At 40.8% G+C, this 22,848-nt stretch overlaps 1 protein-coding gene across 11 annotated transcripts in view; it reads left to right on the forward strand.

The window, feature by feature from the left end:
• The window catches only part of ZNF423 (zinc finger protein 423), a 334,537-nt gene that overhangs the window by 1,687 nt on the left and 310,002 nt on the right, over positions 1-22,848 (forward strand). The window lies entirely within an intron of this gene.

Raw genomic sequence — 22,848 nt, forward strand, 5'->3', positions numbered from 1 at the left:
TCCGCCCCCCCCCGCCCCCGTTTCTCAGCGCCTGTCACTGGCCGAGGATGAGCAAAGTGCCTCCCCAGCGCACACTTCGCATGTGTGTCCTCTTGATCATTGCAACCCCCCCCCAGCCCCTAACACAAATCGCATCCTCGTGCAACCCAAAAATCACCCCTCACAAGTGGCCACCGAGTGCCCCCAGCCCCGCTTCACAAGGCCAGGGCTGCCTGGCAAAATTCCGTTGACCCCCCTTTCCACAGCTCAGCAATGTTTGTTTGGGCAGGCCAGGAAAACACCGCTTTTATAAACCATCCCAGTAAAGTTCAGGTGAGTAGTAGGTCTTGTGGCTGAGCTGAGCTAAGTCTTCCTGACAAGTTTGCCAGGCTTTGTGGAGAAGGGCCTCCCAGGTCCCCCATGGTCTGGATTACAGGGGGTCTCCCTTTTCTGTTTCCATCCTCTGCTAATGTTAAAGTAAGGAAGCATTGCCTCAGCTTAGTGACTGGTTTGTGCACTGGCTGGTGGGTATGCTCTCAGACTTGAGAAAGGGGTTTCCCACAGTATGAAAACCTCCTTTTACTTCCTATTTGAAACTGTAAATAGGGGGAGGGGATCATCTGAATTATTTCCCCTGTATGTGGAGAGGAAAGGTTCTTCCATGATTTTCCATCATCCATTTTAGGGGCTTAGTTGGCCCTGGCACACCAGGAGCTGAATGTCCCTTGCAGCCCATGGCCACTGGAACAATAGAGGGTCAGTGAACATGTTGCTATCCCCAATATTTTGCAGTCCTTTGCAATTGCCTGCTCTGTGTGTGTATGGCAGAGCTGGCCTTCTCTTTGGGGCTAATTCTCCCCCTCCCCCCCATTTATCTTTTAGAAAGATAGTAACCTCACACTCAAGAGTATACGGTTTGCTGCTCTGTTTCTATAATGGCTGCCAGACTATGCCACTTTCTCCCCTTACCCCTATTGCTGCCATGTAAGACTTGTGGGTGAAGTTCTGTGGTCTGCAGTGTGCAGGAGGAGACTAGACAATCATGATGGTCCCTTCTGGCATTAAAGTCTATGAATGTAGGCATAGTTAGAGAGAGTGGCATAGGTTGGTTTCTGTTAGGGTAACAAAGTGGTTGATCGGGGAAGCATCTCAGACAGTATCTGTGAATTCCCACATGGAATCTGTGTGTCATGGCAGAGTGGATTTCCTGTGACTCTGATTTTTGTGTACCTTTTAGTCACATGTCTCTTGTTGAGTCTTTATGGCTGGTATGAAAAGGTTGAAAACAGACCCACAAAGTTGGCTCCAGTGTCAGTAGGCATGAATTGGGGTGTGGTGAAGTTTTCCTTGTTTTAAAATATTTTTTTGAAAATTGTTTGAGCTCTGAGTATTGCTGAGAATCCATGTTATATATCCTAACAAGTTATTTTTCCCAGTGTTTTGAATACAGTGGATAGATATGTTATATCATGTCCATGTGATTATCTTATTCCCTTTTATGACATGTGGTTATGATGTTATGGACCTGAAGCCAGAAGTTATCAAGATGCAGCTAGATAACTATTGTGGAAATGTTAATTGGAGAATATATTAAAACAGAATTACCATGGTGATGGATGAGAAATAAACCAAAGATAGATACAATCAAATATTTTATAAGCACACACATTTCACTAATTTAACAAGCTATTATAGAATTTCCATGTCAGAGGGTGCTCTTGCAAAATAATTTGGAGAGATGAATAAAAAGTTTATAATTTAGCATATTCCAGTCTTGCTGTCTCTTGGTGTCAGAGCTTGTAGTTTGAAAATTATGCTTGTGGGGAAAAATAGCATCTTGGCAGGTAGGTGAAATTAATGTTTCTGTCCAATTAGGAACAGTCTATGATTCACCTGTTTCCTCTGTTTACTGTACAGTACACTTAAGGGTGATCAAAGAAAGGAAGCATTAAAATCCATTACTTCAATAGTCAAATAGTGTCACACAGAATTTAAATCTAAGATGGATAAGTCATGAGGAACTGCAGAGACAATAGTCAGATTTAGAGTTGGGTACACTGAAGTAGAATGTGATATTTTAAAATAGAAGTGAAAGGTTAAATTTTACAAATAAATTCATCCCACATAGTCATTCTTTAGGGCATAATAAAGTATTTAAACATTTACAGTTAAGAGTTACTTAAAAATCGGATATTTATCACTTCAAGAAAACAGCTGTCTACAAAATGTACAAATAAAGGCCAAGGCCCAGAATACCTATGTGCTGTCGTGTGTGTGAACTGCATTCTTTTTGAGTTTTCAGTAAATTGATGTGACAATGCAGCAGTGATTTTAGAATACTTGCTAGTCAAAGCCATTGAAAGGTTAGGATAACATTTGGCTAACATTTTACTCTCTCATACAAAGTAGAAGTACTTAATCAGAAACTGAGTGGTCTGGATGCTTTTTAATGGAACAAAAACTTTTAAGTGTTCATTATTTAATAACTTTTAGATGTAGAAAATACATTCATTTAATCATAGTGGTAATTAAGAAGTGAACTAACTTGATGCATTTAAGAGGTACTGCATGTGAAATACTGTTCCATGATATTAGCTTTTGTTTTGAGATCCTCTCCCAATTTTGTTTTTATTTAATCCTTGCTCTCAGCTGTATATTATGTTATTGTAAAAGTAAGACTTCCACCTTTAAACAAAAAGCTGGAATGTGTTTCTTACAGACTAACAGTATTTTAGCCTCTGCTGTGTGTCACTTTAACAGTATGGTATTGTGGACCTCCAAAATTCAGGACAATCTCCTGTAGATGCAGCTCTTCTGTATTGGTATATGAAGTGTTACAGACCATAGAAGGAAAAACGGAGAGAAGTATAACTATTTCTAGTGCATGTTCTGAAAATGGTATTTGAAACAAGAAGAATCACACTATGAAAAAATCATACAGGCCTCAGGTCATGACTTCCCTTGAAAAGGGGGACCCCATTTGGTGGATAGGCCTCTGGAAGTTCAAAATATTTTGTTCTGTGATAAAGTACCACATGTATTGTACAGGAAATAGTTAAGTGGCATTGAAAAACCATATTAGTTTGAAAAGCTAATTTAACAATAACCCTTTTTATTTAATAAAATTACACATTTGCCATTTATTTTTAATTTGTTTTCTACTTCATCATTTTTTGTGTGTGGCAGTCTTCACCACAAGGCATTATTGTTTTACTTTGCTAATTTTGACCTCAATCTTGGTACAGTTGGCACCATTATTTGCAATGGTATTTTTTAATTGAATATTTTAATATTCAGTATAAAGTATTTTCCATCCCTTCTAAAGCATAAATATCTAGAAATATATTTACAACGAGTTTTTATAGAAGCTAAGTTTTGCATACCTTTCTAATGACTAGGAATGTTTTTTCCAGTCCAGCATAAACTGGCTGTAAATTACACTTTCTAATATTAATTGACTAATGTGCAGTCTGAAGAATATCTTGATTAATGGTAGAAATGTTGTGTGAATCTGTGTACGTTGCAATTCATAACTCTGTACACACATGGTCCTAACTCATATGTATGAGAGAGAAATTCTTCCTTCTCTTTTACTCATACATATCTTTGGCTTTTAAAAAGTCCATCACATACATCTTGTAGTCTAGGTAGTTGGCAACCCAGTAAATTGCCACAGTACACGTTTCTATGGAAATAATTGAGATGTAATAAATAAAGGCACTGTGAGGTCACAAGTTTCCCAATTCAACTTAGAAGGAAAACAAGTATAAATTATATAGATCTATGCATAGCATTTATTACTTCTTCAAATAGTTCTCTTTTCTGTATATTTATTTCACATTATATAACAGCTTTTGTATTTAGTAACCACTGTTGAGATTTGTGCATCCATTTCCATGCAAAAAGCTTAAGTACTAAAATGGGATAACTGTGCCTGTGATGTAAGGGAGATTTTTATGCGTAAAATGCAGGTTGACCGCATATTAACAGTGAAAGGTACACAATCTTTGTCATTACAGTAACAAACTAATTTGACAGAGGTAACAAATGTTGACAAGTTCTTAATTTTAAATTATAAATTATATAGAATGAAGATTTGTATAACAACTGGATGACATAACAACCCTGCACTTGTTCTGTAACACTAGGTCTCTGGTTCAGTATAATAAAAAGTTGCAATAATTACTGTATTAGTAACCATCCATTTAGATTGGTAGCTGTGGAATTTTACCTGATGTGGAATTTAAGATCTGAAATTAAATACATTGATTAGTTTTAAACATTAATTTGAATGGGAAAATTTAAAAGAATCCAACCTTACAGTTGATTGATGGAGAGAACATTCTACTTAATTTAAGTGAAGCTGACTCAAGAGAGGGTCAGGCTAGCATAAAAGAAAGTGATATGCTGAGTCCTTGGCAACTTATAACATAATTATGTCATTTATAGTCTACATGCTGTGTTAACAGTTACAAAGTTGTAAGATGAATGGCTACCCTAAAGATTTTTTTTCTGTCTTAACTGTGTACTTGCAGACAGCCAAAAAAAAATTTCTCCAAAAGTGAACAAAATCCTTTTTTTGTCAAGTTGTCAATAATATGTTTTGTCAATGACATTTATAGTTAATATTTGTAAAGAGGAGATGTATATTATTCAGATTAATTCAAATCAATTGAATGTGAACCTCAGACCCATAATGAAATTGTGAACATCACAATGCACCATTAATTTCTTTGATAGATGTGATCTTTAATAAGTTAAAAGGAAATATCTTTAGAAGTTTTTCTTATACCAAACTTTACAGAGGTGTTGTATTCTAAAGCTGCCATTTGACTGACAGTGATAATTATTAATGGTTTCTGTTGAATCCTATATTAAATAATAGCTTATGATACAGCTTACTTATGTTTGAGAACCAATTAAATAAGGGAGCATGTGAGATACTGGGCTCCTGGTAATAGAACCACAGGTTCAAGGTTCTATGTAATTTAATTGAAGAATTACTTGAATACAGTTTGTGGGAACTACATTCATATTGGCACAAGGTTTTAAACGTCAGATGCACTTTGGTTGCTGAATTTGACGGTTCTGCAAATTGCTGTCAGATTGCAATGGTATTTTGTTCATAAACATGCTAGTCAGTAATCAAACTGTTTTGCAAAAAGGATGCACTAATTAAGTCTAGATTTGTTATCCTACTTGAAGTTGCAGAATTGCTGTCATATTTTTTTGCTTTCAGTTGGCAAAAAATGCTGATAGAAACTTTTGGTTCACAGCATACCTGCCTCATTTGTGTCAGTCAAAAAAAACAAGGTTGCTCTGTACTTCATTATATGCAAAGTAAATAAAAATACTTCAGCCGTTTTCTAGGCTCCAATTAGTTGATTGTTATGAATGATCTTCTTTAAAGGAATGCTGTTTTACCTATCCGCTCATACAAAGGTTTGATTTTTAATGTTTTGTGAAAAGGATTCTCTTTGTCTTGATTGATGTCAAGAATAAAAGCGTGATGGTAATATCCCTTTGAAAGCTATTGTATTGTCAGCTCTGGCTGACAGCAGGAGGCCCTCCTAGTGCTATAGATTAGCGCTGTGAAAACACTGACATTTTCTTTGTTATATTGCTGTTGTTCTGCTTGCAAAGTCAATTATACAATGTCGGAGCTCCGTTACAGAGTTGACTGTGGAAGTAACAATGTCTTTCATACGTGTCTTAAAGATATAATTTTCTTTTTTTCCCAGCTGATATAGAAGAACTTGACAGTAGTGGAACAGTACATTCTTCAAATTAAATTTTGACAAGTATAATCATGACTGCCAAATACAAGAAACTTGTGTGATTATCCTTTAATTTTACAGTTCATTCAAGTTTCAGTGGATTCTTATTGATACAGTGAAGGCAGAAGCTAAAATAGATAAAACTCATCTCAAGTAAGATTTCACTCTTGATTGTTCTGTACCAAGCATAGCATTTTTGGGATTTAGCATCATTGAAGATGATACTGGTTCATTGTGCTGTTGATACCATGAGAACATTTGAATCCATGCAGTATGTTGAGCATGGACCTTTAGATTTTAGCCTATGTAGTAGTTCTTAAATTTGCATGTATAGTTTGTTATAAGAGTCCAGTGAGGTTTCCCATGAGCTCCAAAAGTCTTTCTTTTTTCTTTTTTTCCCCTCTCCCACAGTCTAGTTTCCGGGGAAGATCTCCGTATTGTTTAACGGGCTTACTGATTGGAACTCAAGTCTTGTATGGCAAAAACCTTTTAATTGTGAGCTGGTCTCACTGGTTCTAGTAGATATAACTATTAAATGTAAGGAAAAATTGAAAAATGTAGGACGGGTGAAGTGAAGGGCTTAAACAAAAATTGGCAGCAGATAGAAATCTAATGCTTTTAGTCATGTTTCATCTAATTTTAACCACTGGAAAATAACGTTACAAGGCAATAGATGCTAGCAGAGAATGCTTATTGTTTCTTCTCTTGTGTATATACTTATATACTTGGGTAAAATCAGAGCAGCATAAAGAACATCATTCATTACTGAATTGCCACAAATGACAAATAACCATCAGAAAGCCCTTGTTAGGAATGTTAATTGTGGGATTTCTAAATTACTATTATAAACTAATAGAATAACAAAAGATTCCACAGTTACCAGTAATTTGTAAGGATTTATTTTGTTTTTCTTCAATAATTGAAAATTAATGTCTTGAAATGAAAGCAGATGTTCATGCCATTCTCTGAACTAGGTATAAAAATGATGATGTTTTGCAGATGTGTTAAAGTTGTGTAAATACAAACTGCCTTACCCTAGACTGGGTTTTAGTTTGGCTCTATCGATTGATTAGTGCCAACAAAACTTTTATTTTAAAGCTATTTGAGTAACTAGATTGAAATCATTTCAGTATGAAAAATGCATGGGATGACATCCAGGGATCAATAATTACAATGAACATTTACAAAACATAACTTGTTTGTGGGTCAGTAAATGACAATAGTTTATTCATATACTAGGGTTTACCTTTAGTTTGCTTTTAATAAATATACAGTGTTTACATAGGTATTTTTACAAGACTAGTTTAATCTCTTATTTTCAGTTTGTAGGGTCAAGCTCTTGGTGCTCCACAGCACTTCAAAAATATGAAACCCACCATTTGATTTTAAAAAAATTGGATACATTTACCCTCATGCATAATCCCAAACTACGTATTCTGGCTAGACTCTTAGCAAATTATCCCCCAGAACAAAAGATATTAACCAACCATACTAATTGAATTGCCTTATGAATTCTAAATCAGCCCCTTGATCTAGCCCATCAACTCATAAATGCTACCTCCCAAAAATGCCCAAAAAAGATGGCTGCTACGGTGTTTCATAGAATCCTAATAAATATACTTTAGTAATGAATTGTTAGTAATATGAGACCTATTTACATCTCTCTTCTTTTAAATATTGGATGACAAATGGGGTGAGACTGCCTTTTTGGGGGGGATTTTTTTAATGAGAATTTAGGTTTGTGGATTAGTGAAGTGAGAATTAGCAAGGATCTACTATACTGTGTAAATATATTCAATATAATTTTGGAGTCTAGAACCAAAGCCTTGGGCTACATTTGTACTTTGTGCAGCTTCTTTCATGAAGTTGGTTTGTAAACGTCGAAAACCAGGTTAGTAGGCTTCTTAAAGGAAAGAAAAATGTCAGTTTTAAGGACTACATCTCATTGTCTACACCTGAATATATTGTTTATAGTACTGAATAGTGGTGGTTTGCCAGAGCCATTTTATGGAGTGGGCTAAAGCGGAGGTTCTCAACCTTTTTTCTTTCTGAGCCCCCCACTATAAAAACTCCATGGTCCACCTGTTCCACAACAACAGTTTTCTACATATAAAAGCCAGGGCTGGTTTTAAGGGGTAGCAAGCAGGGCAGTTGCCCAGGGCCCCATGCCACAGCTAAGATGCTCAGGCTTCTGCTTCAGCCCCAGGTGGCGGGCTCAGGCCCCCAGGCTTCAGCCCTGCACAGCAGGGCTTAGGCTTTCTTCCCTGGGCCCCAGCAAGTCTAACACTGGTTCTGCTTGGCAGACGCCCTGAATCCTACTTGCAGACCCCCAGGGGGCCCTGGACCACTGATTGCGAACCACTGTTCTAAAAGAAGGATATTAAGATATTAAAATATCTCTTCGATTGAAAAAAAATCACAAAACAGACATAAGCTTACAGAAATTTTAGTAGTATTTTTGAAATATTTGTATGGGGGACTAGATGTGGCTGAAAGCTAATCAATACCATTTGGGACATATTTAAAAGGATAGCTGCAGTCCAATGAATTGGTGTATGTTGTTAGATTTCCACTATATGACTACTTTTCTATATATTGTTGCTGTACCAGTCTGCATCTAAACTACTTCATTTTGTTGTTAGCATTTGCTTAGAAACAAAGGCTTTTTGCTTTCTATCAACAGACTAAGCAACAGAACAATGTGGAGTGCTTGCAGATGCCACTTGTTAATCATATGCAGTGCATTTATTATTTTTTTCTTTTCCCTCTTGGATATATTAAGTCAACTTTTTAGCTTTTTATGTAATTGAAATTTGCCCTTTTGTTACCTGGGCATGAATTATTTTTGAAATGTTGTCATTACCCGCCCTGCTGTGAGGTTTATCTCTTCTGTTCGTCCTAATTAAATAAAACATACTGTTGTTCACCAATCTCATGTTGAACTGAATTACCTGCCTCAAGGCTTATAGATGGTCATTGGGCTTGCTTGTTTCAGTGGCAGGCATTGACTAACACATTTACTTTTAGATTTTCATTTCAAAGGGATCAGTTTGTGTTGTGTGACAGGTGAATGGTGAATGCTTTACAGAACTTTAAGAGCTGTGCAAACAGTAAAGGACCTATTGCTACATATGTAGAATGGAAAGTAGAAATGCAACCCAGCCTTTGTGATAGAAGAGAGCTTCCATTATTGGAAAAACACAAGTAGTCCTAGTATTTCTGTTAAGTACTGTAAAGGGTTAATTGATCTTACTTTTCTTGGTATGTGGCCCCTTTTAGAACCCACTCTACCTCCCAGGCTCTGACAGGACAACTTTTGTGGAGTTGATCCTCTCAGACCCAATATTTTCTCCTTGCTAGATCAGAAACTGAACAGTTAATTCTTTCTTCTTTATTGTAACTGTTGTGCCTAGAAACCATAGTCATGGACGAGGACCCCATTGTGCTAGGCACTGTACAAACATAGAACAAAAAGACTTCTGTTACCTTTTTCTGTAGCTGAAACCTGGTAAATAATGCTCTTCTTCAGAATAGTAACAGTCAGTATTTCTCCAAGCAGAGTAATTAGATTTAATTTTGATAAAACAAATACATCTTTTGCTTTCTTTAAAGACACAATAGAGAAAAATACATATATAGAGAAAAATAATTTGTTTAAATGCACTGTATGGATGCTGTGGAAAACGTAATGCTCACTAGTGAATTTACTAATGATCTCTTACGATTATAAAGGTAAAGTTAAATGGTTACTGTGTTACAGTTTGGCATTTATGATTCATGTTACACCTTCCAGAGGTTTGGTCAAATGTAGCCCACTTCTGCTTTCCAGATTTTTTTTTTTGTTTTAAATACAAAGTTCTTTTGTTCCTGTTGTAATATGCACGTTTTGTGAAAATCCTTGAACATTATTCTTATCCTTCTCCAACCCCCTGACTAGAAAAATGTCCCTTGTTTTTACCTCCACCATGAAAATATATCCCTCTGTTGGATACCCACAGGTTTAACCACCCAGTTCATTGGATCCACAAAAGCTGTTGTTATTTCTTGTGCGAAAGAATTTCTCCACAGATCTTTGAGATCAGTGGGCAATACTCCAGAGAGAATCCAGCAGGGCTGGTCTAGGTTGGTTCTTGATGCCACCTTTTGCATGTTTCTTGATTTCCTCACTTGTCTTAGGCCTGGTCTACACTAAAAAGTTAGGTTGACCCAGGTGTGTTGCTCAGGAGTGTGAAAAATCCACACCCCTGAGCGGCATAGGTAAGCTGACTGGAATCCCAGTGTAGACAGCACCACCTCTTGAGAAGATGGATTACCTATGCCCATGGCAGAACCCCACCTTTGGCGTAGGTAGTGTTTACAACAAAGCACTACAGCAGTACCGCTGTAGTGTTTCGAGTATAGACAAGCCTTTAGATCAGTGATTTCTACGTTAATGTTCAGATAGATTAGTCTTGCTTTCAGTGTGGTGAACTGAGTGTGGAAGGTCTCTTGTTAAGATAGAATCACTACATAATACCTTGAAATCCAGTGACTTTGGGGGGGAGTGGAGGAGGGAAGATGAAGCCCTGCACTGGGAGAGCACTTATTGCCTTCTCCTGCTCTTTTTGAAGTTAATGGAAGTTTTCTCATTGACTTTCACTTGGAGCAAGATTGGATCCCTAAAATACATAGTAAAAGTCTGATCCTGTTCCTGTTGAAATTAATGGCAAAAGTTGCATTGACATAAGTGGTGCTGCAACAGACCTAGCAGTCTTGCAGGGTGAAATCTTAATCTCATTGTAGTCAGTGAGAGTTTTGTTGTTGACTTCAAGGGGGTCAGTCTTTCACCCTCAGTGTTGTTTACATCAGAAATGAGAGCTCAAGTGAGCTTCAGATATCCATTGATAATACTCACTGAGCACCCAACACAACAGAGAACATCTCTTCTTCTTTCATCTGCCCATTTTGTCAGGTCACTTATAAGGCCTTGTCTACACTACAGTTTTGTCAACAAAAGTTATGTCGACACTAAAAAAGCACTATCATAAAAATCAGTATTGCATGTTCACACTCACTCCCTCTGTCAGCAGAGTGCGTCCACACTTGGGGCACTAGCATCGACAGTGTGAGTAGTGCATTATGGGTATCTATCCAACGGTCCAGCTCAACACCTTCTGCCGCTAGTTTTCATGGGAAGGCTGAGCAGATCGCGGCACATCTTGTGACCGGGCTCAATGTCCCTTGATGCCTTGCTTTCTGTCCCAGAATTCCGTGGGCTTTTAAAGCTTTCTTTTGTGGCATTTTTCAATGGCCCATGTTTGCTGTGCACATATGACATCTGATAACTGTCATGAAGACATCGCAAATGGCAGTGCAGTTTATCATGAAGTTTCTAACTGAAGAAGACTCCCAGCTGTCTGCCATGCTACATGATATGGATAGGAGCAACTTAAGATTGCTTTTGGCATTCATGGAACAGGTGCAGAGGATGGACTGTCGCATTTGGGCTTGGGAAACAAGCACTGAATGGTGGGATCATATCATCATGCAGGTGTGGGATGACGAGCAGTGGCTACAGAACTTTCGGATGTGGAAAGCCCCCTTCCTGGAACTGTGTGCGGAGCTTGCCCCAGCACTACGGCGCAAAGACACCAGAATGAGAGCTGCCCTATTGGTAGAGAAGTGCATGGCAATCGCTATGTGGAAGCTGGCGACTCCAGACTGCTACCAGTCAGTCGTGAATCAATTTGGAGTCGGGAAGTCGACCATTGGGGCTGCGTTAATGCAAGTGTGCAGGGCAATTAATCGCATCCTGCTACAAAGGACCGTGCCTCTGGGAAATGTGCGTGAAATAGTGGACGGCTTTGCAGAAATGGGTTTCCCTAACTGTGGAGGGGATATAGATGGCACGCGTACTCCAATTTGGCACCAGATCACTTTGCAAGAGAGTACATAAATAGGAAGGGGTACTTCTCCATAGTGTTGCAGGCACTTGTGGGTCACTGTGGGCGTTTCACTGATATCAGTGCGGGATGGTGTGGGAAAGTGCATGATGCATACATCTACAAGTGGGGACTTCCTTTCCATACTAGAAGATTACAGTGGGGAATGTTGAAATGTCCATAGTGATCCTGGGAGACCTGGCATACCCCTTACACCCATGGCTCATGAAACCTTACACAGGAAACCTGGACAGCAGTAAGGAGCAGTTCAACAACAGACTGATTAAGTACCGGATGACCATGGAATGTGCCGTTGGTAGATTAAAGGCACACTGGTGATGCCTTTATGGCTAGTTAGACCTCAATGAGGATAATATTCCTACGGTCATAGCTGCGTGTTGTACGTTGCATAATCTCTGTGAAGCTAAGGGTGAAAGCTTTGCTCAGGGGTGGAGTGTTGAGGTAGACTGCTTGGCTGCTGATTTTGAGCAGACAGATACCACGGCTATTAGAGGGGCCCAGAGGGAGGCAATTCAAATCAGGGAGGCTTTGAGGCAACTCCCTGAAAATGAGAACTGGTAATGTATATCTGGTAATGTATATGTGATTGGTGCTGCAATGTTACGTTACATGTTGTTTTGCTAGGAAGCAATGATGACATTTGGGGTCTTACATTTCAGTAAGCAAGTGATTAAACTGCCTGTGCATATATTGGTAGTGCTTGCTATCTCAGTTTGTAGGAAACAAATAAAGGTGAGTTACCATTCAAAAACTTTGCTTTTATTGCACAAGAAACTGCACACGCGCACACACCCAAGGATGCTTGGTGGGAAAGGAAGAGGGAGCACCCCACATGGGGAAAAGATCACATACTCTGTGAGGGTCGTGATGCAGCCAACTAGGGGGAAAAAATAATAAAATTCTCCCACACTTTTCCACAGGCGGGGGTCATTGTACTAGATGGCTCATTGCTGAGGGTAAGTAGGGAAGCGAGGGTACATCCACTATATGCTTGTGGCTTCCATCTTGGTCCCTGTGCTGCTTGCCTGTGTGATGCTTTGGTCCCTGCACAAGTGATTGCCGAATGGCGCGGGGAAGTTTCTTACAGTGGGGGAAGGAACAAAGCAGCTATACCAAGGAACCTTCGGCGGAGGATTACGGAGTACCGCCTGGAAACTTTCTTAGAGATCTCTCTGGAGGATTCCCGTGAGATCTTGGCGTGCATCAACACCCTGTACTGCCGTACTGATTAGTTACACAGGGAAATGTGCAGCTCACAGAAGTGCAGCCAGCTTTGTACATTTCTATGCCCTGAACCCACCTCCACACTACATAAACCACAGCCACTTACTCAGCATCTCCTCTCCTGCTTCTTGCTCACCAGAGAACAACTGCTGAGCCTGGCACAGCTCCGGAGTCTTGAACAGTTCCTGGCTGCCTGCCCCACTGAGCAACCCCACTGGGAGCTCCACATTGTCGTCGAACTCCACCTCTTCATCAATGATTTCATCCTCTGGGTTGGGGCCTCTTTCCGCCACCTCCAGGTCCGCTGAAGTATCCACGGGGCTCTTGGCGGTGGAGGTGGGGTCACCACCGAGGATGGTGTCCAGCTCCTTATAGAACCAGCAGGTCTTAGATGCAGCACCGGAGCGATGGTTTGCCTCCCTCTCCTTCTGATACGGCTGCCTCAGCTCCTTTATCTTCACTCTGCACTGCACTGTGTCTTGATCATAGCTCTTTTTGCACAAGCTTTGAGAAATCTGCCCATAGGTATCAAAATTCCTACGGCTCAAGCGTTGCTGAGACTGCACTGCCTCCTCTCGCCATATACTGAGCAGATCCAGCAGCTCCTCAGTGGTCCAAGTGGGAGAGCGTTTGCTGTGATAATCTCCCATGTTCACCTGGGAAGATACGATGAGACCTCTCCACACCGAGCAAACAGGAAATGGAATTTCAAAAATCTCCAGGGCTTCTAAGGGGGAGGGGCAGATGGGTGTTTACCTGGCTGCAGGGCAGTGGAGTTCAAACTGCTGACCAAAGCGGTCATGTTGGGCATTTTGGGACACCTCCTGGAGGCCAATTAAAGCGATAAAATCCATTGGCACTCAGTGGACCAAAATTTTGCGCAAAAAGTCTTATGTTTCTTGTCGGGGTGGTTTTATTTTGTCACCAAAACAGGGTATTTTTGCTGCTAAAAGTCGCATCATGGCGTGTGCACGTCCACTGTTTTGTCGACAAAAGCTGCCGTTTGCCGACAAAACTTTGTAGCATAGACAAAGCCTAACTTAATCTTTAGCAGCGGCACCAGACAGGTTAAAATGACAGAGGAAAAAGTGGTGCTCTGGAGTTACACGCAGTGAATAAAACTTAGGGGATCAAGAGGTGTATTTAACATCCACTTAAAAAAGTAGGTAAAAATGTGAAATGAGGAAATTAAAAGTAATATTCTGCCTTATTCCACCCTCCATGCCACCCAAATTAAAAAAATAACTGAGAGGAAGCACTGAGGAAAACATGCCGGTGAAAAATGCAATATTGAACATTCAGGAAAAGAAAAATAAAAGGAAAATAAATTTAAAGACATGATAGTCTTGTTTTTTCCCCTTTAGTACTAAGAAAATACAGGAAAAAAGTGCTTTGAGCCCAACACTATTTCTGCTGCAGACATCTGAACATAAAAGCTACCTGATGGCTAGTTGTGACATTTGGCACAAACATTACATTATCTCATCTGGAAGTGTGTGTATGTATTTTTATTTTTTAAATTGAAAATGACCAGAACAAACACACTTGAAAATCCAAACAAATGCCACAAAAATAAGAGGAAACAAGTAAGCATACCTGGAAAAATAAAATACTACCAATGTAAAACACTTACATAAAAAAACTTGCTCCTTTTTAGTTCTGCCAATATTTTTTTGCTATTCTTTATGTAGTTCATTTTCTTGCCAGAAAATGTACAATGAAATGTACCCTCAAAAAGGTCTAGTTCAAAAAATTGTAAACAAACACATTATTTAAGACAGTAACTCCTGGAGTTGCAACTTTTTTGTGATTATGGCAGTGTTTGAACTTGTCCAATGAAGACTTCCAAAGAAAGTGTGTCTGGTTTTTTTGTTTGTTTTTTTTTAAACCCAAATCCAAAACCCAGAGTTTCTGTGCGGAGATTAGTGAAAAAGGCCTGGGATTTTGAACGCAATTTATATGTAACTTTCAGTTTCATATAGCTGTAATTTATTTTTTTTTTTAAACAGGTAAATGCAGTTTTGTCTTAATTCATTTGTTCAAATCCTTTACTCATGTGAATAATCCTGTAAAGGTTTACTGGGTAGGGGGTGAAGTTTGTGTTTCTTGCATTGTCAGATGAGATTGAGAAGTTTCACATTCAGATAAAAGAAAGAGAGCAGGATAAAGTTCTGCAGCAATGGTGTGCTCTGCTCTTCATAATGTCCTTCGCTTCTTCTGACCAGACCATTCCCCCAAAAGGTATGTGGAGTGTGGGAGAATACTCTGGTCTCAGAGCACTGGGGTGGAGAAGCAGGGAAGATAGGCCATTTCTTGGAGGAGGCTGAGAGGGCTCATGTTGTTATTTATTTTAGGTTATGTTTTCATTGCAAAATAAGTTCATTGTAACCTTCAGGTAACAATCTTGATGTAAAATCCTAGTGGAGACATGGCATGGGCAGTTTTAGCTGATGTAGAGAGTTGAGATCAATTCCAGGTGGAGAGGGGAACAGCTACCTCCATATAAAAACACTTTTTTTTTTTTTTTTTTTCCAAGTCAAGTCAAGACAAGCAATGGGCTTAAAATGCAGGAAGAGAGGTTATGCTGGACATTTAGAAAAAACTTCCTAACTGTAAGGGCAGTTAAGCACTGGAATAAATTGCCTAGGGAGGTTGTGGAATATGTGTCATTGGAGATTTTTAAAAGCAGGTTAGACAAATACCTGTCAGGGATGGTCTAATTTCTAGATCAGAGCTGGGCAAACTATGGCCCGTGGGCCGCATGTGGCTCGCAGGACTGTCCTGCCCAGCCCCTGAGCTCCTAGCTGGGGAGGCTAGCCCCCAGCCCCTCCCCTGCTGTCACCCCTGCTTCGCCGCCACGCGGGCAGCGCTCTGGGCGGCAGGGCTGCTTGCTCCTGCAGTGCAGAGCAGTAGCATGTATAGCTCTGGCTGGGCAGCGCGGCTGCCAGACATGCTGCTCTGAGCAGCATGGTAAGGGCTGGGGGGTTGGGTAAGGGGCAGGAGGTCCCTGGGGGCAGTCAGGGGACAGGGAGCAGGGGGCGGTTGGATGGGGCAGAGGTTCTGAGTGGGGGCAGGGGATGGGGAACAGGGAGGGTTAGAGGGGGGGGTCCCGGGAGGGAGCGGTCAGGGGACAAGGAGCGGGGGGGGTTGGATGGGGGGGTTCTGAGGGGGGCAGTCGGGGGCGGGAAGTGGGAGGGGGTGGATAGGGGCGGAGGCCAGGCTTTTTGGGGGGCACAGCCTTCCCTACCTGGCCCTCCATACAGTTTCGCACGCCGATGTGGCCCTTGGGCCAAAAAGTTTGCCCACCCCAGTTCTAGATAATATTTAGTATTGCCATGAGTGCAGGGGACTGCTCTAGAAACCCTCTTGAGGTCTCTTCTAGTCCTATGATTCTATGATAGACTTTATCTGAAATTCCTGAATGCTGTGTGTCAATAAAATACAATACCAGTCATATTAAAACAAAACTATGGTTACCTGAACTTCAATTTATATTGAAACTTAACTGACGCTAATGTTTAAAATCCATTGCTTTTCCTTTGATTTCAGTGCAGAAAGGGCTTTTTAAAAAGTTTTTCCTAACTTAATTTTTCCTGCCTCTTAATAGGCATATGACAACCTTTGTAAAACTGTTTTTGCTTGTTTAGGTTGATGTTACTTTTTGTTTTTTTAACTGTAGTGTTAAAAAAGAAAATTTCTTTTCTAGGATACAAGTAACCTGTTGAGCAGTGAAATTAAATACATGTCTTGAGGAAGATCCACAAGACTTGACTGAAAGAGCCACAATGTGGCTCCCTGTTCTCTGATTTTTAAATGAACAGTAAACACAGTACTAGCACTGTTTTAACAACCAATAAGAAATTATACAAGGGAGCTGAAAGTGAGGCCAGGAGCAGGTGGGGAAGATCTGGGCAAATCTTGTGGTTCTCGCCAACTCTCGTTTGGCATGTTATCCACAGTGTTGATATCTCTAATACAGACTTCCCTGACTGCTATTTAAGGTACTCCTCAAGAGACCTTGGAGAAACAAGAAAACAAGTTGAAGAAAGATATTCTTTTAGTTGCAGTATTCAATTGTGAGACTATTTGTAGCATAAACTTCAAGGTTATGTCAATGTGGTTTGCAGTGTGTGTAAGACTGACTAGTAGCTAAGCTGAGACCACATTCTCATTTTCTAAAGAATAATCTGATCAGTGTTTTTTTCTTGCCAGTGGGTCTGTATTCAAAATGTGGCTCTAAAGAAAATGTGTAGAAAAATGAGCTTTTAATTTGTCACCTGCTGTTGAACCACCCTGTCCTACTTGAGATGCCAAATTGTAAATGAGATTTTTTTTGTATCCCTGTGCACATCCATCCAAGAAATGCTCTGTGTTTCATAGCTATTAGTGGCAGAACTGGGGACAGTAGACCAGTTGTTTAAAAGCTATTATTGTCTGATTGTTGCATACAAAGCTAAACAAAACCAAAAAACCTAAGCAAACAAACAAAAGGCTGTTAGAGGAGCAGTTACTTCCAGTAGATTTTAAGATTAAGCAGTTACCCCCAAAAATTTATCTTTTCTAGGCTTTCTATTTTGGGGAGGGGAGGAAAAGGGTAGCAAAATAACTTATTCGTGTTGTCATTCAGAGATCTGTTTTAAAAGTCCACTTAAATTCATTGTTTAAATATAGATTCTACATTTTTATTTTTTGGAGAGCATTAATTCACTTGTCCGCGTGCACATTAGGCTGCCCTTTTAATCCAGTATCTGCCTGAGCTATTGGGGTGTTGAATATTCTAGTTAATAAATGTGTTTTTTTTCTACCGGCAAATGTTAAATTGGCTAATGAAAGTTTATTTCAAGGTATAATCTTGCTAGCATAATTCTTAATTTAGGGACAGATAGAAGGGGGTCAAAGGAATATTAGACCAATTTTGAAATAGTTAGTCATGTTAAAACAGTGGTCCCCAAACTTTTTATGTCATGCCCCTCCCTTTGCCCATACTGTAACCTGTCCACACACCTCCGGGAGTTGGGGCCAGGAGTAGGGTCGGAGCTGCAGCTGGGGCTGCAGCCAGGAGCGGAGCTGGGAGCCAGGGGCCGGAGCTGTGATTGGGCCGGGCCTGGAAGCTGGGAGCGGAAGGTGTGGCTGGGAGTGGGATTGGGACCAGGAGCTGGGCCGTGGCCATGGGCTGGGCTGGGTTGTGGTCAGGGCCGTGGTTGGGGGCCATGGTCAGGGGCCGGGAGCCAAAGCTGGGACCTGAACTGGGGGGAGGGTCTGGAGCTGGAGTGGAGCTGGGGGTAGAGCGGGGCTGGGTGGCACTCCCTCCCCATTTCCTGTGGGGGCTGGCCCTGGTCCCATGCACCCCCTGAATGTTCCTCCATGTCCCCCTAGGGGGATACACCCTACGGTTTGGGGACCACTGTGTTTAAAATTTACATTTTATTTTAAACCAGAGGTGGGAAACTACGGCCCGTGGGCCACATGCGGCCCGTGGGACTGTCCTGCCCGGCCTCTAAGTTCCTGGCCTGGGAGGCTAGTCCCCGGCCCCTCGCCTGCTGCTCCCCCTCGCCTCGCCTTGGGGCTGTGAGCTTCTGCCACTCTGAGCGGCATGGTAAGGGGGCGGCATGCGCGGCGATGTGGGGTTGGGTAGGGAGTCCTGGGGGGGAAGTCGGGGGGGGTCGGGGGGGGGTCCTGGGGGCAATCAGGGGACAGGGAGCAGGGGGTGGTTGGATGGGGCGGAGGTTTTGGGGGGCGGTCAGGGGTCGGGGAACAGGGGGGTTGGATAGGGTGTGGGAGTGCTGGGGGGCCTGTCAGGGGTGTGTGGATAGGGGTCGGAGCAGTCAGGGGACAGGGAGCAGGGGAGGTTGGATGGGTTGGGGGTTCTGAGGATGACAATCAGGGGGTGGGAAGTGGGAGGAGGCAAATAGGGGGCGGGGGCCAGGCTGTTTCAGGGGCACAGCCTTCCCTACCCGGCCCTCCATACAGTTTTGCACCCCGATGTGGCCCTCGCACAGTTTCGTACCCCTGGTTTAAATCATCTTAAATGGGAGAGAAATATTTCCCGAATTGTGTTTAATGTTTAGATTTTTCCCATGTAAATAAGTTTTCCACTTCAACAAGGGGGGTCCTTACATTGCTGGATGGGTACCGTAGTTCCTGCAGTCTTAGCTTCATTTGTTAACCAGTGCCTTGCCTTTGTAAGCTACTGGAAAACGGTGGCAAAGGCATGGCACAGTCATTCATTACGTAGTCCAAGTTTACATTCTAAACTTTTGCCAGCATAGCTATGTTGGTCAGGTGTGATCCCTGACCAACATAGCTGTGGAGGCAAAAGCCACAAATATAGGTGCAGCTACACTGGCAAAACTGTTGTTGGCACAGTTTGTTAAACTCAGAGGTGTGATGGGTGGTTTGGAATAATCTAAGTGCAGTTTTGTTGGTAAAAGACGCATCCATACTATGAGCACTCTGCAAGTCGGTGTACCTATCCTGACAAAGTGCTCCTAGTGTAGACATCACTGTAGCCAGATCCATAAAGTAGGGCATACCTTACTTGGTGTGTATCACTGTTCTCCGTTTTACCAGTACTGCCCATCTACATTTTTAAGGAGTCTGCAGAGGTAAGCTGCCATTTTGTGAGGTAGAATTGATGAAGCATGTTGTAGGGAGACCCACATTGTGTTCTCTAATAGAGAGCTGACTTGTGTTAATTGTTTTGGTTGTTTTCTTTAATCTAAAATTAATCTAGAGTGAAATTCTGTAGTTCCTTTTTGCATATGGGAGAATGATAATTTGCTGTTCAAAGTTATGATTTAACAATGCATTTACCGTTAGTCAATATGGTGTATAATTCAGTTTTTTTGGCTTCTGTTGGACAGGCCCATGGGTGGGTGTGTGTGTGTGCATGTGTGTCCCCATCCAGCTACTATGACAACAGGTGCTGACAAACAAGTAGCTTATAAACTATTGGTATACTTGTGTGTGTTATATCTGTCTAATTTATTATGGGTTTTCTACAGTGTCTATCGTCATATCGGAGTGCTAAAATCACCTAGGAATCTTGAAAAAATAATAAGAAAAATAAGCCCCAGCGTATCTTATTTAAAAACTAATGTAATGTATATAAATATCCACATCACAATGTTTTTTTCCTCCTTTTCTTTTCTGATATTTTCTTTCTAGTATTTGTAGCCTGTGGAATTTAATGTTAGTCTACCTGGCTGCTGCTACTCCAGTGAGTTTTCTCTGCTCTTGCTCTTTAGGTAAATGGGAAACCTGACCACAGCCCTTGAAGGATGTTACAAACAATCTTGATATCAGAACTTGTATTTAGGTGGGATTAAAACTGTATAGAGTAAGCATTTCTAAATTAACATGGTATACCTGCACGCACACCTGTAAAACAGGAAGTGACCTATAGACTGATGTAGCCATTGATTTGACTGTGGAACAAATCCAGCATGAATTTGAATACGAAGAAGAAAACAGACCACACAGCTTGTTCCCTAATGCACTGTTTTAAATTACTGATTGATGTGTATTCGAGGTAACTTGCAACGGAAAGAACAATTAAAAAAAATATGTACATTGTCTGACTATAGGGTGAGCTGAAGGGTGAAAACTCTGCCTTGGGAAGATATTTAAAAAATACGTACTAAACTTTTGTCCATTTAGTGTTTAGCTGGAGATGGAATATGAGAGCTTATCATGGAGCCAGGTATTGTGGTTGTGAGGTGGAATCCTGTCTCAGAAGAAAGCAAAATAGGTGGAAAAGAACCACATGTGCTAACCTTACATATTGGTAACCCATTTAGAGAAGGTCTTGAGAATTGGTTTAATGGTAAAAGCATTGTGATTTTGTGTTTTGTTACTTGCTCTGGGCCCAATCTCTGAATGTGTGGAGGAACTCCCTTTAGTTTTAATAGGAATTGAGGATACTGAATACCTTTTAATTGGTGATCAGCAGCACCTTACAATATCAGGCCCTTTGTCTGGATTTTTCCCCTTGTTTTTGATCTGTAGACAAAACACAGCATTTGATCTCTGCTGAGTGGTGTTTCCATGCGGCTGTATGTGTTTGGAAACAAAACAGTCACTTATTCTGTTAGTTTAGAACAGCAAAAATAGAAGATATGATGAAAGGATCTCCAAAACCAGCGAGCTCTCAGACACTAGCTATTACACTGACAGCTTGCCACTGTCATAGTAAAACTGTCAAAGCTCAAATGTGTTGAAGAGGAAACAAAATCTGATTTATTTTGTGTGTGTGTTTGGCATTTTATTTTTGGGTTTGTAGGAAAATGAATGTGAGGCACATTGCAAAACTGCAGACTACCCCCACCATGATATATTGATTCTCATCAAGTCTCAGTCAAGATGACTGATTTTGAACAGTTCTAGACACCTGGATGGCTTGCTTCAAAGGTTTATTCCCTATGTCTTTCCAGTGCCCAGGGAATACTTGCATTAGATAGTCTTCTGCTATGCCTACTGTGTTAGTGTAAGCACTTCAGTATACATTACCTCTGCCATCTAGCGTGTGGATATTTATCTGGTTTGGAACTCATTGCAATGGCATACCTAGCAGTAGTAACTGTGTTGTTCCAGTGAACAAAGCATGAACAAAATGAGGAAGTTACTGAAGATAATACCTTCGTACTTTTTTATACTAATAAAAATGGCAAACTATCCTGTTTGTGGTCTTGTCTCTTTGGTTCTGTTTATTTGCTGTCTTGTAGCAGCACCATTTTGCTTTACCTATGTCACTTCTCCCTGATGGTAAATTTATTTCCCTATGCTTTGTGAATTTGAAGCATGTCAGTGCTTTTATTTTGAAAGGCTTTATTTTTTCCTCCACCTTTATTACCCCTTTTTGTAAGCTCAAATCTGAAATCTGTTCCTTTGCTGAAAATTGTTTAATTTTGACACTGAAAGAAAGTCCTTGAGTAATGAGATGGACTTGCACACACACATGTCAGAGGAATCTGGGTTCCAAACTTGCTTTCTTTGTTTGTTTGTTTGTGGATTGGGATGTGGTCGAATGAGTTGCCCAGGTGTTGGTTTGCTATTCCTGGTCAGTGTTGAATCTATTCATATTATCACTGAAATTCTCTTGGGAGAAGGTCTTTGCACCAGGGTTTTATGTAGGATTTTTATGGTGCAGAGATCCTTGCTTAGGTTCTGTGCACAGAGGTGAGTCCCATCCATGTATCTTTAACTGAGCAATTTTAGTGTTTGTACTAGAGCGGTGTGAACTTTCTACAAATCTGAAATCACATGAAGCTATGAACTTTTTGGGATCAAGCATGAAACAAGCAGGGTTTCACTTAATTCTTTCAGAGCCCCTGCAACCCTGAAGTTGAAACCGAAAGCAGAACTTTTTGGCACCCCTGGATGCACATACGTTTTTAGTAAACAGTTTCCTGGTTTCATCTTACTTTTTATAATGAAACTTGTATTGGCCATGTGGTTGGTTTCTGGGTAGAGTGAACTCATGCCCCATATATGGAGCCTAGTGAAACTTTTATTTTGATGATCACTTTCATTATATTGGATTGAAACAAATGCTGAAACTTAAACTGCAAAACCATGTGAGCTGAAACTGTAGAGTTTGTCAAAATTAATTGGAACTGAAATGGACAAGCCTTGTGAAGCTAATGTCTGTGACTCGTTCTGAACTTCTATCTAACCATACAGTGGTAAGATCAGCATTAAGAAAGGGATTGTCAGAAGTGCTGAAATGACTTAAGTGCACAAGTCCCATTGAAAGTCAGTACTCTGTACTGTAAACCTACCTTAATCCTGTTCCTGTTGAAGTCAACATCAAACTTCGATCGATTAAGTCTCTATATGAGAAATTACCAATCAGCAGTTGAAACAGGGTCCAACTACTTATTCAAAATGCAGAGGTACTAGAAATGTCTTACTTATCATGGTCACAA

Source organism: Lepidochelys kempii, chromosome 12 (assembly GCF_965140285.1).
Source record: "Lepidochelys kempii isolate rLepKem1 chromosome 12, rLepKem1.hap1, whole genome shotgun sequence".
Taxonomy (NCBI): domain Eukaryota; kingdom Metazoa; phylum Chordata; order Testudines; family Cheloniidae; genus Lepidochelys; species Lepidochelys kempii.